The sequence below is a fragment of the Gracilinanus agilis genome, chromosome 3, assembly GCF_016433145.1.
Source record: "Gracilinanus agilis isolate LMUSP501 chromosome 3, AgileGrace, whole genome shotgun sequence".
Lineage (NCBI taxonomy): Eukaryota > Metazoa > Chordata > Mammalia > Didelphimorphia > Didelphidae > Gracilinanus > Gracilinanus agilis.
Window position 1 is genome coordinate 670,025,316 of NC_058132.1, and position 9,376 is coordinate 670,034,691.

Genomic DNA, 9,376 nt, shown 5'->3' on the forward strand with positions numbered 1-9,376 from the left:
AGAGACGGATACACTGTGGTACAATGGAACGTAATGGACTTCTCTACTAGCAGAAATGCAATGAGTGACCCAGGACAATTCTGAGGGACTTATGAGAAAGAACACGACCCACATTCAGAGGAAGAACTGTGGGAGCAGAAACACAGAAGAAAAACAACTGCTTGATCACATGGTTCGATGGGGATAGGATTGGGGATGTAGTCTCTAAACAATCACCCCAGTGCAACTATCAATAATATAAAAATAGGTCTTGATCAATGACACATGTAAAACCCAGTGGAATAGCGAGTTGGCTATGGGAGGGGTCGGAGGGAGAGGAGGGAAAGAACATGAATTCTGTAACCATGGAAAAATATTCTAAATTAATTCATTAAATAAATTTTAATTTTAAAAAAATGAGAAGTCTAAAACCCAGCTCCATGATGGTAAGGGTACAAAATAGAAAAGAAAAGACGGGCTGATCGGGTAGCAAGTAAGGCAGATAACCAACAGACATGCCGAGTGCTTGAATGTTAGCAATGACAAGAGACCTAGAGGAAAGTCCTCAATATGGCGGATGGTCCTCCTATGGAAAGTTTCTAGGAGGAAATGGACAAGAGTGACGTAGGCTGAGCAGGTATGAATAGGTCATGAGTTGTAATTTTGGAGGGATTATCCACATTAATAAGATCAAAGAACCAACAAAATATCCAAGTGGCATGGCAGAGGGAGTCAAAGGAACAGGTTTGGGTCCTTCCTGCTGAGCTACTGTGGCAAGGCCAATTGAAGCCCACAGATGTAGGCAAGGGTCAAGAATGTTGACTACCAAGGAAAGAAAACAATGAGGAATTGGGCTCAGAGATATATCTGGCTGTAGTTGAGTTTCTTCACTTTCCTCTGGTCATGATCCTTTTGGCAGTTTGGAGAAGCCTAGAAACCCCTTCTTAGAATAATGTGCAGGTATATGAGAAAATAAAAGATTAGACTTGGAATTGGGGCCAAAAGCTAGAAAATAGAAAATTAGTATTGAAACCCTAACTTTTCTTTTTCTTTTCTTTCTTTTTTTTTAAAATAAACTCTTACCTTCAGTCCTACTAAGGATTGGTTTCAAGACAGAAGAGTGATAAAGCTAGGCAATTCAGGATAAATGATTTGCTCAGGGTCACATAGTTAGGAATTATCTGAGGTCAGATTTGAACCTAGGACCGCCTGTCACCAGACCTAGTTCTTTATCCACTGAGTCATCTAGCTGCCCCAGAACTCTAACTTTAAACTTTAGCCTTTATCCCTAGTTACATTAAAATAGTTACCTACATATAAAAAAAAATGCTACACGTTCTTAGATTCTAAGTTAAGGACTCCTGCTTAGAGAGAAGCAAAAACATCAAATGGGAAATGTAATCAGAGGATTAGAGTAAGGCTTCTTGACCCCAAATCAGGAGCTGTAAAAGGCTAGAGCCATTAACTGATATGTTACGGTCACAGGGATAAAGAAAATAATACAGTATTGACTCCTAGGCTCTGTAGAAAAAAAATGTCCATGGGAAAAAAGCAACCAGGGCTCCTTAGATTTCTGTCTACGTTTGCTAAAAAAAGTTCTTTAAAAAAAAGAATATTCTTTTTTTTTACATTAAAAAAATTTTTAAACCCTAATATCTTTTATATATCCTATATTAATTTTATTTGTTACAGGGCTAGGCAATGGGGGTTAAGTGACTTGCCCAGGGTTACACAGCTAGGAAGTGTCTGAGGCCAGATTTGAACCCAGGACCTCTAGGCCTGGCTCTCAATCTACTGAGCAATCCAGCTGCCCCCCAAAAAGAATATTCTTAATCATCAACAAATCAGAGTGGTTATGGAATTGCAATCTGCATTGTGGAGGTAACAAAATGGGAAGAGTATTGAAACCTGAAATCTGGAGACCCAGTTTTAAGTCCTAGAAGCTCTGAAGCTTCCCAGCTGTATGGAGGTGGGCTCTCATTTAATCTCTTTGAGGACCAGTTTTCTTATCTTTTAAAAAAAATGGGAGAGGGGGAAGCTAGATGATTTAGTGGATTGAGAGCCAGGGAAGAGACAGGAGGTTCTGGGTTCAGATGTAGCCTCAGATGATACCTCCTAACTGACTGACCATGGACAAGTCACTTAACCCCCATTGCCTAGCACTTACCACTCTTCTACCTTGGAGCTAATACACAGTATTAACCAACTTCCCAGCTGTGTGACCCTGGGCAAGTCACTTAACCCCCACTGCCTAGCACTTACTACGTTTCTGCTTTGGAACCAATATATAGTATTGATTCTAAGATGGGAGATAAGAAACACATTTTTCAAAGGGAATAATCATGCTCATATTACCTTCTTCACAGGGCTATGTGGGAAAAGTTTTGTAAATCTTAAATCACTTTATACATGTTTTATTATGGTAAAAAAAAAATCTCAAATGAGTCCCTGTGTACCTCCCTGCTTTACTGTCAGGTCTCACCATCTTTCCCACTCCCTCCCAATTCCCACCAATTTCCAAAACTTCTTGTTTGGCTAATTAAATGGCTAAATCCATACCATCATTAGAAAGAGCATCATGTTCATGAACTGTCCAGGGGGTCCACTCTCCATTCTCCTGTGACTGCACAGACTATAACTCCCTCCCTCGCTGCCATTCCTCCCTATGTAGGAGTAAGCTGGTCAATGTTTAACAGCTGGGCTCTGCCAGGGGAAAAATGCTTTTAAGTTTGCTCTGCACCATTAACGTTTGCTCCATCACTTTCTTAAGTCCAGACAATCAACCAAACGATGGCATTTGCTGATTTCACACAAAACATCCATCTGTTCTGATAGAGAGAATTCCACACTGGAAGTTCTCTCTATCAGTGAAATCATGGATCTGGTCAAAACCAAACCAAAAAACCAAACAGGTGGTTTAATAAACTCCGACTTGGGAATTCTTTACATTTGAAAATTCAGGCTCCAAGAATGGTGTGCCCTGCTTCACCAACTTTGTCATTTAAAATCTTGTTTCAGGGGGCAGCTGGGTAGCTCAGTGGATTGAGAGTCAGGCCTAGAGATGGGAGGTCCTGGGTTCAAATCTGGCCTCAGACACTTCCCAGCTGTGTGACCCTGGGCAAGTCACTTGACCCCCATTGCCCACCCTTACCACTCCTCCACCTCAGAGCCAATACACAGAAGTTAAGGGTTTAAAAAAAAATAAAAATAAAAAAGTCTGAGGGTCCATGTTCAAATTCCAGCCCTGTTGCTTATTCTTTGTATGGTCTCCCTCCTCCCCCAAATTGGATATAAACTTGTTTTGAGGAGGGATTACGGCATCCCTCACACTTGTATTCTGACCACCTCTATACCCAAGGTCAATCAATCAACAAATATGTATTAAGTGTCTACTTGATGATTGATTGACCTTTAACAAGTCACAGATTCTCTGGACCTCAGTTTCCTCCTGTCGAAAATGAGGAGTTGGGGCCAGCTCAGTGGCTTGAGAGTCAAGCCTAGAGATGGGAGGTTCTAGGTTCAAATATGACCTCAAATACCTCCTAGCTGTGTGACCCTGGGCAAGTCACTTAACCTCCATTGCCTAAATTTAAAAAAGAAAAAGAAAAAAGGAAAGAAAATGAGGAGTTGAATTAGGTAGCCTTTGAGAAATTTCCTTCTAACTCTACACTGAAGATGCTATTTTATGATTTTGTATATGGTGTAAACACATGAACAAGACTGGATGGATGGCCCCCATTAATGCATTCACATATTCACTGAAGTCATATCTGTATGTATCCATGTTTTTAGTTTGCTAAGAGCTAGCTTGACATAAAAGAGCTGGCCCAGGAGTCAGACGGACCTGGATTCAAGTTCTCTCTGAGGCATATTTTGCAACCATGGATAAATCACTTAATCTATTGGTCTCCTAAGCAACTCTCTGAGGTGAAACCCAGCTTTATCAGTGGAGGAAGTTTCCATACTAGGAGTTCACTGCACTGATGAATTCCTAGGTCTAGGGCTCCTTTCCCATTCCCAAAGAAAATCTAGCTACCTAACTATTTGAATCACTGTGGCCAATTTCTCAAATAAACATACCAGAATTTACACAACTGAATGGATATTATCCTCTTTAGAGTAGGCAGTCCTTATGGGAGGCTAATTATAATAATGCCAAACTTACGCAGAAACATTTGGAATTTGGTGCTGGCCTTCTGGTTAGTCCTGGGTAGTTGTTAATGCTTTATTTGTATAACTCAAGGCTATTTCATCTGTTTATAAATTACTTCAATAGATAAAGGCACAGAGCATAGAGTTGCTTATCATTTTGTAGATGATGATCCTTTGATCCCCAACGATATGGACCAGTGGGATTTGGAGCCAAATTTAATAAGATGAAATTTTTTTTATAAGCAATGGGGGTCTAGTGACTTGCCCAGGGTCACACAGCTGGGAAGTGTCTGAGGCCGGATTTGAACCCAGGACCTTCCATCTCTAGGCCTGGCTCTCCATCCACTGAGCTACCCAGCTGCCCCCAATAAGATGAAATTTATGAAATAAATGTAGTTTTCTTCTTGGGTTCAAAAAAAGCAACATCACTGCCACAAAACAGAAGATCCGTGGCTATCAAGTTTGTCTGGGAAAAAATTTGAGGGTGTTTGTGCATCTAGGGAGTTCAGCATGAAATAACAGTAAAGTACGGCAGCCAAAAATTCTCGTCTAGTCTTAGGCTGCAGTGAGAGGCATAGTTAGTATACAGAAAAAACTATGGTTCTTCCATGCCTGGTCCTCACCAGACTCCCATCTTAAGTCCTTTTCAGCTCTGACAGTCTGGAACTCTGTCCTTGCTGGGACTCAGCTGCAGGTTGCAGGCTCCCAAGTTCTTTTGTTACTTCTCAGGAGCAGCAGGAAGAGATGCTAGATTGGCTTTTTGTGAGTCAGGAGACACCATGGTTCCCTGGTCACAGGGCTCTTTTCTTGGTCTCCCACAACCCCAGGTATGTACAGCAAGACTCTTCCCTGAAGAAAAAGGACAAAGGAAGGTAGAAGATTCAGAAGAATCTGAAACACTCACTGGGAATGCACCTCCCTCCCTAGAAAACCATTGCTGACTCCTGTTCCTCTTCTTGCTGACACCTAAAGTCCAGAATATCCAAGATCCTGGAAATGAACTGAGCCCCAGTTGCTAGAAAACCTTCTCTGTTTTCCCCTGTCCAGGTTTATTGAAGGGCAGGCTTATTTACTCACAAATCATTGACAGCATTGGAAGGGACTTCCAAGGCCATCTAATCCAACTTCCTTGTTTTACAGATGAGGAAAATGAGAACCAAGGAAATTAAATAACTTGTATTAGGGGTGGGATTTGAACCTGGGACCTCTGACTCCAGAGCCAATGAGTGCTCTTTCCACTGCTTCCTTTCCAAGGTCAAGAATGCTAATCACCTAGCAAAAGCAAAGAGGAAGTTGGGTCAGAAATGTACTATTAGGTCTCAGGTGAAACTGAGGCAGCAAATGGGAAGTGTGGTCCCAAGCACAGATCAGAGTCAGCTTGGTCAATCAACATTAGGACCAGCTCTCTGGAACCCCTAGATCTCACTAACATTGTTTCTCTAACTTCCTGACCCCAAGGATTATGTTCTGTGCCCAGAACTTCTTGTAGGAGCTAAAGTGAACCAAGATAAAGGTTTACTGGTCTGCCCAATTTTGCCCCCCTTGAAAATCCCTCTCAGTTCCATAAATGCTATGAAGGACTGAGGCAGCTTGCTCAGTCCAAGGCCCCTCCCTGCTCTATTTTACTATCTGAGTTCCAGGAGAGACCAATTAGAGTTCTCCAATCCCTTCACCTGGGAAGATTTGTCACATTGGCAGCTGGATGACTGCCAGACAAAGTACTCTGAAGCTTGGTGGGTGATTGTGCTAATGGTGGCCTCTTTAGGTATTTTTAACAGCACTTGAACAACTCTGCTCAAACTGAGGACCTGAGAGGTTGGAAACAAAATGTGTAAGCTGTGAAGAGGCAGAAGGCACAGCACTTTTGAATTCAATACAATTCAACAAGCATTCATTCATCTATCTGTCTCTTCATTTCTCTCTCATCTTATTTACCTATCTACCTCTTTCTGTCTCTATCTAACTCTCTCTCAATATCTAACTCTGCCTTTATCTATCTATCCATCTATCTATCTGCTTCTGTGTCTATCTTTGTATTTATCTCTCTTTGTATCTGTTTATCTACCTCTCCGTCTCTTTATCTCTCTCAATCTGTTTATCTACTTCTGTCTCTGTCTATCAATAATTTGTCAGTCTGTCTACCTCTATCTATCTACAGTCATCCATCTACCCATCCATCCATCTATCTATCTATCTATCTATCTATCTATCTATCTATCTATCTATCATCTATCTATCTATCTATCTATCTATCTATCTATCTATCTATCTATCCAATTTTCCATCCATCCATCTATCTATCCAATTATCTATTTAACTATCTATCTATCTATCTATCTATCTATCTGCTTCTGTGTCTATCTTGTATCTATCTCTCTTTGTATCTGTTTATCTACCTCTCTCTTTATCTCTCTCTCAATCTGTTTATCTACTTTTGTTTATCTTTCTATCAATCATTTGTCAGTCTGTCTACCTCTCTCAGTCTATAGTCATCCGTCCATCCATATCTCTCTCTCTCTCTCTCTCTATCTATCTATCTATCTATCTATCTATCTATCTGCTTCTGTGTCTATCTTTGTATTTATCTCTCTTTGTATCTGTTTATCTACCTCTCTCTTTATCTCTCTCTCAATCTGTTTATCTACTTTTGTTTATCTCTCTATCAATCATTTGTCAGTCTGTCTACCTCTATCTATAGTCATCCATCCATCCATCTCTCTCTCTCTCTCTCTCTCTCTCTCTATCTATCTATCTATCTATCTATCTATCTATCTATCCCTCTATCTGTCCCTCTGTCTGTCGGTCTATCTCAGTCTATATCTCTGGACCTCTGTCTGTCACTTTCTTCTGCCTGTATCAGTCAACTTATCTATCTTTCTACTTCTCTCTATTTCTCTGTTAATCTGTCTCTGTTTCTCTGTATGTCTGGCTCTCTCTATCTGTTGCTAACTTCTGTTTTTACACTGCCTTCCTTTCTTGGAGTGTCCCTTCCCCTTCCACTAGAGAAGAAAGCCAGCTGGCATAGCCAAGAATAACAAAGAAAGGAGAAAAAGTAGTTTCCCCAAAAGGATGACTACTTCACCTGAATCTGTCAGTGTATGTTTTGCTCCACACCCCCAGTCCTCCACCTGGGAAGCAGAAAGGGAAGTGCAAGTCCTCATCTCTTTTGGGCCAAGCTTCACCACACATTTGTTAAGTGTCTCCTTTGTGCCTGGCAGTGTGCTAAGTGATAGGATACAAATGCAAAAAAGAAAAAATAAGAATTCCTGCCCTCAGAAAACATCCTTTCTACTTGAGGGGGTTTAGGGAGAGAACAATGTGTTTTTCAAATAAGGCAATATGAGATATGTAAAGAATAAATTGCTAATAAGGTACCTACCAGTCAGTGCATTAGCCCATCAGAGAGGCCATTCACTTTTGGTGAAGAAGGACTTAGAAAAAAGCCTTTAATGCTGGAATGATAGTTATAAAGAGAAAGCTGTTGTTTGATGATAATAATTATATTAGCTAATATTTTATAGCACTTCAAGAGGTGTTAAGCTCTTTACAAGTTTACCTCATTTGGGGGCAGCTGGGTGGCTCAGTGGATTGAAAGCCAGGCCCAGAGACAGGAGGTCCTGGGTTCAAATCTGGTCTCAGACACTTCTTAGCTATGTGACCCTGGGTAAGTCGCCTCACTCCCATTGCCTAGCCCAGTGACGGACAAACTACAGCCAGTGGGCCAGATGTGGTCCCCTTAAATATTCTATCGGGCCACTGACATATTCCTAATCTGACGAATTGAATGAGTAGGATACAATCCAATGGAACTTCGAAAGAGTTGCCTTAGAAACAGACTGACAGATGAACATTTCCTTTCCTTTGGCTCCCTCTTTAAAAAGTTTGCCCATCGCTGGACTAGCCCTTTCCACTCTTCTGCCTTGGAACCAAATTGATTCTAAGACAGAAAGTAAGGGTTTAAAAAAAAATAAATGTACCTCATTTGGTCCTCCACATTTTACAGATGAGGAAACTGAGACAAACAAGGTTAAGTGACTTGCCCAGGTTCACACAGCTAGGAAGTGCCTAAGGCAGCACTCTATCCACTGAGCCACCTTGCCTCGGTCCCCAAAGCACACTAAGAGCTCGTGTCACTGGGACCTGAAATTTGACATTAGGGAGAAAAAAATGACAGGTAGTTTTAGACAATAATTTGGGCTGAGGCCTGTCTGCTGTCCCCATGGCTACCTACAGGAAAGAACCCAGTTTCCCAGTAACAGTCTTGCTAATTATAGATGAACAGCATCTGGGTGGTAGAAGCTTTATGGAGACTTGCAGAGTGACAAGAACTCCGTTTGCACTATCTAACAGTTTGGGTCATTGAACATCAACCTAGGGCTGCTTCTGTCTTAAAGTGACAGATAAGGGATGCTCAGAGTTTTTCAAAGAGGGCCAGGACCGGGGCTGGAGGCACAATCTTTCCAGGAAGTCTGGACCTGCCAAGTAGGATTAATTAATGAGATATGAAGTATCAGCTGAGGGAGGGCTTGACTTCAGCCTGGTTTGGAGGCTTGCCCTTGGCATTTGCTAGCTGAGTGACTGTGAACTAGTCACTCGGACTCTGAACCTCAGTTTCCTCCTCTGTAAAAGAAGGGATGATCCCTCTGCTAACCAGATTCTCATCTGGCTAGGATCTCACCCATTGAGATGAGTCACTATGATTATGCTGTCTGTACCCCAAACCCATCCATGAGCCTCCTTTTCTCCACATCCTCACCACAAAGGGTGCACCCACCAAGCTCAACATTGTCCTTGTTTTCTCCTGAAACAGTTGAGGGTGCCAGAAAAGCCCCCCATCATCTTAGAGCTGGACCTGCAGTCAAGAAGACCAAATCCTGCCTCAGATACTTACACTGATAGTGGTGATCCTGGCTAAGTCATTTAACCTCTGCCTCAGTTCCTCTCACCTGTAAAATGGGGCTAGTAATAGCACTGACCTCCTTCATTTTATGTGAAGATAAAATGAGATAATATTGGCAAACCTTAAAGTGCTATATAAATGTTAGCCGTTATCATCCCTTGCTCTCTCCATGTGGCCATCTTCTTTTCTGTCATGAAATTATTTGATGGCATCCTTGCCAACCTCAAAGTTCTAGATGAATTATTATTTCAAACACAGTGTGGCAAGAGAGAGAGAGAGAGAGAGAGAGAGAGAGAGAGAGAGAGAGAGAGAGAGAGAGAGAGAGAGAGAGAGAGAGAGAGAGAG

The 9,376-nt window shown here is 41.7% G+C and overlaps 1 long non-coding RNA gene across 1 annotated transcript in view; it reads right to left on the minus strand.

The window, feature by feature from the left end:
• Nucleotides 1–7,251: 7,251 nt before the first annotated feature.
• Nucleotides 7,252–9,376, minus strand: part of LOC123240300 — a 10,120-nt gene continuing 7,995 nt past the window's right edge. Inside the window, exon 3 of the long non-coding RNA XR_006505772.1 lies at nucleotides 7,252–7,353. This is a non-coding gene — a long non-coding RNA (uncharacterized LOC123240300). The remainder of the gene's footprint in view (nucleotides 7,354–9,376) is intronic.